The sequence below is a fragment of the Polyodon spathula genome, chromosome 1 (genome assembly GCF_017654505.1).
Source record: "Polyodon spathula isolate WHYD16114869_AA chromosome 1, ASM1765450v1, whole genome shotgun sequence".
In the NCBI taxonomy this organism is placed as follows: Eukaryota; Metazoa; Chordata; class Actinopteri; order Acipenseriformes; family Polyodontidae; genus Polyodon; species Polyodon spathula.
This window is the reverse complement of record NC_054534.1, coordinates 65846099-65854088: the sequence shown is the minus strand read 5'-3', so window position 1 is coordinate 65854088 and position 7990 is coordinate 65846099. Positions and strand designations below refer to the sequence as shown.

General features: G+C 35.9%; 1 protein-coding gene across 3 annotated transcripts in view; it reads left to right on the top strand.

Moving 5' to 3' along the window:
- Window positions 1–516: 516 nt before the first annotated feature.
- The window catches only part of LOC121321015 (type II inositol 3,4-bisphosphate 4-phosphatase-like), a 320135-nt gene continuing 312661 nt past the window's right edge, over window positions 517–7990 (top strand). For all 3 annotated transcript variants that reach the window (XM_041259931.1, XM_041259921.1, XM_041259912.1), the window contains exon 1: window positions 517–592. The gene's annotated coding sequence lies outside the window, so the exon portion shown is untranslated. The remainder of the gene's footprint in view (window positions 593–7990) is intronic.

Here is a 7990-nt window from a genome sequence, read left to right as displayed (position 1 = left end):
CAGGACATTCCATATTAAATGTAACTGCATTACAAAAACAATGCAACCATGTTAGGCTAAAAAAAGGTTGTAAGATTGAATAATAAACACATTATTCATACTGCGTTTTAAAAACTCTAAGCCAGAATAGACAAAACACACCTTTCAGTCTGAATAACTGTATTACATGTATGCATAAGCCTACAAAACAAAACAAAACAAAAAAAACATGCCAGCTCTCTTTTTTTTTTTTTTATCCTCACGCAGCGCTTGGAATTCACCACAAAGTAGCTGAAGAGCCGCTTAAAACCTATTGTACATTCTTACATACAATGAATTATTACGGTTACTGTTATTTCAAGTAGAAAACATTTTCAGTTGGCCCAAGACAAACACATAATCATCCTGACAAAGTTTGCTGTACTATTGTTTCTGCCATCGGTAACACGCACACAACGTTTTCCCGTTTAACTGGGAGTGGTAAAAACAAACTAAAGTGTTCATTGGGTAAAAGTCTTGACCCTGACAGGAAGTTAAAGAAATGCACGTACAGGTAAACTCGAAAAATCTCACAACAGTAGAAACAACAATCTCCTGGAATAGGGAGTTTTAGGTAAGTTTTCGGTCTAACTTTTGTGTTATATAAGTAAACAGTGAATCAAATCATTTTTAGTTCTGCATCAACAAAAATGTTAGAATTGAGACATAATAATAATAATAATAATAATAATAATAATAATAATAATAATAATAATAATAATAATAATATCTGAATATAATATAGATCTTTTATTTAACATCGTGTAATCAAAGAAACTACAAAATGATATCGCAAAAGTCTAACGGAAGCCTTAACAGTACAGTGGTATTTCATGTTGCATTTCGAAATGTCACAATTTTCATTGTCAGTTTTTCATCAAGCTCCAATCTGGTATATAATTAAATATTATCGTAACATTATTAAGCAGGTTTCATTCGCATGTATGAAACAAATCTAGTTATTTCTATGGTGAAGCAAAACTTTTGGCCATAGCTGTAATGCCCGCCCCCACCCTCCATACAATCTACTAAATAAAAACGATGGTTGGTTTATGAAAGTTGTTTTTCTGTCATCTGTATGCAGGTCAAGTTGGCAAAGAAAGCGTACAATACGTTGCTGACAGCAAGTAGCCTACTATCACTGAAGTGATTAAAAAATATGTTTTATTTCCCCTCTCAGACAGTTGTTTAGTAAAAATAGTAGTGAACTACAGAAATGACAACAACAACAAAAAATAAATAACAGTGTCAAATAGTCAGGAATGATGGTTATCTTGAGCGATGTATAAAATACTGACCTTGCTTTACTTGTATGAAATATGGGAGGGTCAAATACTTCAGGGTGCTTGGATACCTCAGTAGACAACAGTTTTAATAAAGATTTTTCCTGTCAAGCACGTGTTGTCACCGCTTGTCTGTGTTGGTTAATCCACTGATTTGTACAAGAAAAAAAATTGCTTTGATACTGCCATATTATATTGGTCTAGTCTGTGCAGCACCATTCAGTAACATTGGCAGCGACATTGGTGGTAAAATGCCACCTGATAGCCTATGGCATCGTGCCACATATGTGTGCCCTAGCCTTAGCACTTCCAATACTTTTTGCCAAAATTGGTGTTCTCATTAACATGTAATAATAATCACATTACACCCTGCTAAATAACCCATTTATTATGAATTTACACTTAATGTACTTAACTTAAAACCAATACCCTAGATACTTTGCAAACACATTCCAATATTGTTCCAAAAATTGGGGTTTTCATTAAAATATGCTATCCGGTAAGCCCTCTGGTTATTGGTTTGACATTTTAAGCACATTAAAGTGTTTTTCACATGAAGCGCCATTCTCAGTCAGTGGGTTATTGGTAGGGCTTAATGTTGTTATTATCGTATGTTAATGAGAACTCCAGTTTTGGAACAGTATTAGGAAGCATTAGCTTGTTATTTCCACAGTTTGTAGGCATTTGTTTTCACTTTATGCACATTAAGGCATGTGAACATTAAGCAGTTTTTTTTGTTGTTTTTGTTTTTTTGTAGGGCTTAACATGATTATTATGGTGTAATGATAACAATCTTTGTTTTTATTTAGCACCTTTCATAGTAGACCACCATCACAAAGCATTTTACAAGATACGAGACTAGGGTCTGTGAACTGTGCATCAGCTGCAGAGTCACAAAAGAACGTCTCACCCGAAAGACGGAGCACAAGAAGGTTAAGTGACTTGCTCAGGGGCACACAATGAGTCAGTGGCTGAATGGGATTTGAACTGGTTACCTCCTGGTTACAAGCCTGTTTCTTTAACCACTGGACCTGTAGGGTAACCATGTCTGTTAACATATGCCATTGTAAGAAATCACGTTGGAACCTCACAGGACTCATAGGCCCCAGTCTGAGGAAGTGATATGTAAAAAAAAAAATGTAAAAAAAATAAAATGTTGTCCTATTCTCATGTATACATAATTAAGTGTCACAATTTTCAATCAGCTCCACAAAAATAATTCAGGACTGAAAGAGGAAATGAAAACAACTGATTCCCTAAAGTATAGTATTGGTAAGTGCTAGCTTGCCATTTGCAAAGTCTCTAGGGGTTTGTTTTGAATTTAAGAACATTCAGCCAAGTTAAGTGTTTTTTTTTCACATTAAGCTTTTTAGGATGGCCGTTTTGATGAACAGAAGTCGCTGGCAAGGATGAGTAGTACATTCTTTACAGGTTTGGCTATGCCATGGGCTTTCACGTTCAAAGACTGTTTCTTTATCCAAAAAATGATGTCTCGGCTCACACATAGACATCATTTAAAAGGATGCATGTCATAAGACTGGAAAAACAAACCACCCACCCAGTGATGCAATATTTCACATTGTCAATATCCAATTGCTCTTGTTTCTAATGCACATTCTTTTAAACAGCAGAGCACATTTCTGAATGATTAATTTACGAAGCATGGTAAGACCCTCTCAAAATCGTGTTGTATTTCCTTGTCATGAAAAAAAATACTGCTTCCACTTTAAATTGATATATACCCACAAAGGAACACCAGAGTTGTTTGCCCTGTCATTAGCCCCACCCCAAAAACACGTAAGCCTGGAAAATTAATGTTTTAACTTGATATATGACATCTTAATAATAAAGTGGGGTAATTTGCCCCTGTCTTTTAAAAACAGAATGTTGCAAATGGTTTAGTAGGTTTAGTAGCCACTCCTTAATAATTGCAATGAGAGGGGCATGATTTTATAACTTGCCCCCTTTTATAGATTTTGCTCCTCTGTATTGCTGTTCCATTTATTTGAAATGTGTTTTTGAACATGTGAAAGGTTTTGGTTATATAATACACTTTCCAGTAGTCTTGAGTCTTTGGTGTGCCTGGGACTTATGATTGTCAGTTAGGTGGCAGGTATAGATTTTATGTAGCTGTCTGTAGTAGCTGTTTTTTGATGGCTTTGGACATGCATCAGGTTGCAGTACACATTGACATGTTATGAATCTATGAGCACTTATTCCTTCCTAAGCAGACCAAAGTAAGATTGTTCTTACAATTGTGCACGGGTGTCAGTGTTTGGTTATTGTCTTTGCTGCATACATTCTAATGGGGAAAGTATTCCTTGCCTGTTGAAACATTTTATTGATGTTTTGAAATGCCCTTGGTAGTTTTGGGTCACTTATTTCATTGGCTGTACCTTATTTCTGTGTGTCTTTATTTCCACGGGCATGAGAGATCATGTGTCTGAGCTGTCATAGCTCTGGCTGGGCTGGCCTGTATTGCTTGACCCTTTGATTGATTGTAGTGTTGTTTTCTGGTCCTTTAAAAAAAAAAAACTAATAATAATCAGAGCACACTCACAAATAAGGCCTTTTGTTTCACTGCCATATTTTCCTGCCAGCAGTATCCACTGCCTAGTCTTACTACGTGATATACATAGTAGTCTGCCGTTTTGAAATGCTACTTTTATATTTAATGTATAGTTCTAATGAATTGCATATACTGTAGTAATGTAATTGGTGCTGTCAAAAATGTTTTAAGGCCAGAAAATGAGTGGACGAGATATACTGTGTTATAAGAAAACACTGTGCAAGCAGTTTGTGGATCCAGTGAAGACTCTACCGTCTGGAAGTGCAAGATGTGTCAATTACTGAAGAGCTCACTGATTTCACTCCTCATCCTGCTGAGTTGTTGGTCTTGGTTGAAAGCCTGCAGGTTGAAGTGGAAAATCATAGGGGCTTAGCTCACCTCATTGATCTTCTGCAACCCCTGAAGGTTCCCAGTATATTTTCCAGTCTTGCCTTTAAGGTTTACAGTAAAATCTGTTTAGTTGGTTCAGCAAGTGAGAAGAGGCTGGAACAAAGGCTGTTTCAAACTTCAGTCCTGCTCACATTTGTTCAGAAAGTTGTTTTTTGTATCATTCAAGCATGCATCTTTATGAATGTAACATAAAAGTAACAAAACTGCCAAAAAGGTGTGTGTGCTGTATGTGTTACTGGTAATGTGTCTCTGTCCTTCACTTCTTTATAATCAGTTGTGACAGGGTGAAGACCCTTCATATAATAGATATGTAAGTATTGATACATTGCAGTGATGGGTTGAACTGAATGTTGGAAATGTGATTTGTGGGTTTGTTTTTGTGTGTGGCAGAGGTTCATTATCTCTCTGAGCCTGATACATGTGGTCAATCAATTAGTTAACTGTGCAGGTGCATATTAAAGGCTGTAGTCAGCTTAGTGAGAGAGAGGAGGGACTGAGAGCAGGTACTGTTGTGTGGCTGAAATAGAGCCGAAAATGTTTTGTTTGTTTTGCAACCTTAGGGCCCCTGCCTTTACCTGCATGACATTCAGCTACCATTACCAATTTTAAATATTTATAATTGAAGCTTCATTGCAAAAATACTGTAAAACAGCAGGTGGCATCATTGCTTGCAAAAACAGTTGTTAAACAGCAATGAATAAGCTTTTGTTGCTTGTCACTGATGTATGCTCAGTTGAACTACAGCTTGCTTTTCAAGTTCAACTGAGCATAATTTGATCTAAAATGTAACTGGTCATTTTTGGTAGGGTTTATACTGTAACATTGTTCATGGTGAAAGTATTTTTTTCTGTCGCCATATTTTATCCTTTCATGTAGTGATTTGAAGTTGCCTGTCAAATCCATACTGGTGTGGAGGGCTGCAGGTTGGATTGAAAGATGTGGATGGCCACATGGTTGAAAGGTGTGGCGGGCCACATTGACTGTCACAATGGTCTTTGATGTGTTGCCTAGATTGTAGCGCTGTCACAGACAGATTCCTAGCTTTTGAAAGCGTTTGTTTTTGGTTAACTACCAGTGGACTATGGAAGTATTTTAAAAAGGAGGGTTCATTGATTAAGCACTTTTTGCTAACAAATATTCTACATACAACCTTGTTGAATCCTATCTATACATGAGTGGTACTACTGTAGGCCTACATTTTATAGACGTGACAAGACTGTACCAGCAATAATAAAAGTTGGAAATGAATTGCCATGTAAACTTGGTTACTGTCTTGTAAAATTGCATATAAAATGATGTTATCTCCCTTTGGGTCTAGATTTTTTTTTTATATATATTATGAATGTATACAGTAGTTAAGACTTTTTGGTGTGAATCAAGATAACATCAACACTGGATTGTAAGTGACTCTCTGTGGTATATACTGTATACAAGTTCATTGTGGACTTAGTTTACAGACTCCAATTTGGGGCAAAACAAAGATTCAAGACAGAGTTTCTACTGTAAGTGACATTCTGTGGACACTGTGGCACAAAGTATTTACACATCAGTAAATCTCAATAACCCATTGACCTCCAGGTGTGCCTTTAACACAGGGATTCTATTGACACTTAAAGATCACTTGACGCCACTGCTGTAATATTCTGATTATCTGGCCTCATTGGAAATGCATATACTGTCAGCTAGTGGGTGTTAAACAGTTCATGTTCAGAATGATAGGAAAGTGGTAGTCAGTGGTGTGCAAACCATTATGTTATGGCTTGCACGTATTCGGTTACATGAAATATACCAAATGAAGCTTTCAGCATCCTTCTGTGCTGTATTGGTTAGGCTAATATATGGCTTTATTAATAGTAGACATTTTATTTATTATTTAACCAGCAAATCAATAGCTTCACTTGAATGGTGAATTACATTTAGTAAAGGCAGCCAAATGCATTCATTCTTACAATAGTGTTAGAGATCAGTGAAGTAATGAAAAGAGATTAGGGATAATTCATTGACTGCAGCCTGCATGTTGGCAAACAGTTACATTTTATATATTACTGGGGATAGAATTCCATACTTGGAGCTACTGTCTCTCTAAGGAGAGTTAACTGTTTGGTCACTAGTTTTTTTTAAAAAAATGGTTCTGTGTGTTTATTTGTATTGTGTCCAGGTATGTTTTTGTGGAACTAACCAATCCAGAATGACAGAATGGTGAATTGTGTGTGTGTGTGTAATATTGTATATATATATATATATATATATAATATATATAATATATATATATATTTATATATATATATATATATATATATATATAATTCGCAAGTCTAAGTGTCGAGAAGCATTCACTTAGTTCAAACTGTTTTGAAAAGTGAAAATTCATTCTAACCCTCTATTAGGCAGGTTTCAGCAGATGACTTATAATTTTATTTATTTTTTTACTTTTTTGCAATCATCCAGAGTGGTCCTTGGTTGTTGCTGTATTTAATTTGTATAGTTGTCTAGATCTGCCTTAGCTGTACCTTGCTTCGGGCTTTGCTGAAGATCCTACTGTAAGGACTGAACAGTGTTCCTCATTTCACTCAAATCTGTCAGCTGTCAGAGTTGAAAGGTCATATAACTCAATTTCCTGAATGAAATAAGGAATGTTGTTCAGTGTAGGTAAACAGGATCTCCAGTGAAGCGCAAAGCTAGCTCCAAGTCAGGAAAAAGGAGATTTTGAGTGAAAATAATTCAATATTGAAGGACTAGAGTCGAGAAGCACCAATGTAGAAAACATGTAAGTTGCAGCTGCAGTGTGTGTTTTAAAACCTCATGAGACGTCTTAATGAAGTCTTCATAAAATAGTAGCTGTTGTACACAAGTTACAGATTGGTTACAAGATACAGGTCATGTATAATGAGAATTTTCAATACATAATGTATAAGACAAAATCTTATCTGCACTGCAGTCAGTATCTAAATTGCAATTGTTAATTAAACTTTAAATGAGCAGTATAAATGTATTGATGTGTGTATCAGCCATCATGGCAAATCAGTGATCATTCAAGCATGAGCCAGCGCTGTTATTATTAATGCTGTTTTATGTTTGTTTTTGAACTAAGACATTCCTGTGTATAGCCTTGCATATTAAATGCAGAATTGTGAGTAACACATCTAAGCTGTTGAAAACAAAAAGGAATGAAAGATTGATTCTCATTCAGATGTGACACTGTAATAATATACATCTCTATTAGGCTAGACACTTGTATTATTAAATCTGCTGGAAACAATAATTTATCACTGGGGGAAATCCCTGTTGCCTGTGTCTGTAGGCAGCACAGGTAATTTAGCTGCAGCATGCACATGCTTTTAAAGGGTTTACAAATGTTAATTAACGTGCCATTCATGTTTTTTGGCTTCTAATTCGTCTTGCTTTGGTTTTTTATTAAACTTGTTTTTAAAATGTTTAGGCTTACCAAGTTTCAAAGCCACACGCCTCGCTCTCGAAGACCAGTACAACATGTCTTTAAGGACAGAGACTGTGGCAGTTAACGTCATCGATAATCAAACTAGTCTCACCTTGTGATGAAAAATGAAGCCAGGCAGAAATGGAAACTAAATAACATGATTTACTCATTGAGAAGAGAAAACCCTATCATTTCTACCTTCAAATCCTGATGGAGCCTGTCTTCCTGTCCTTTTACGTAATAAGATTTGTCAGCAGTCACGCCTTGCCGTGAATCCCAACTATACTGTATATC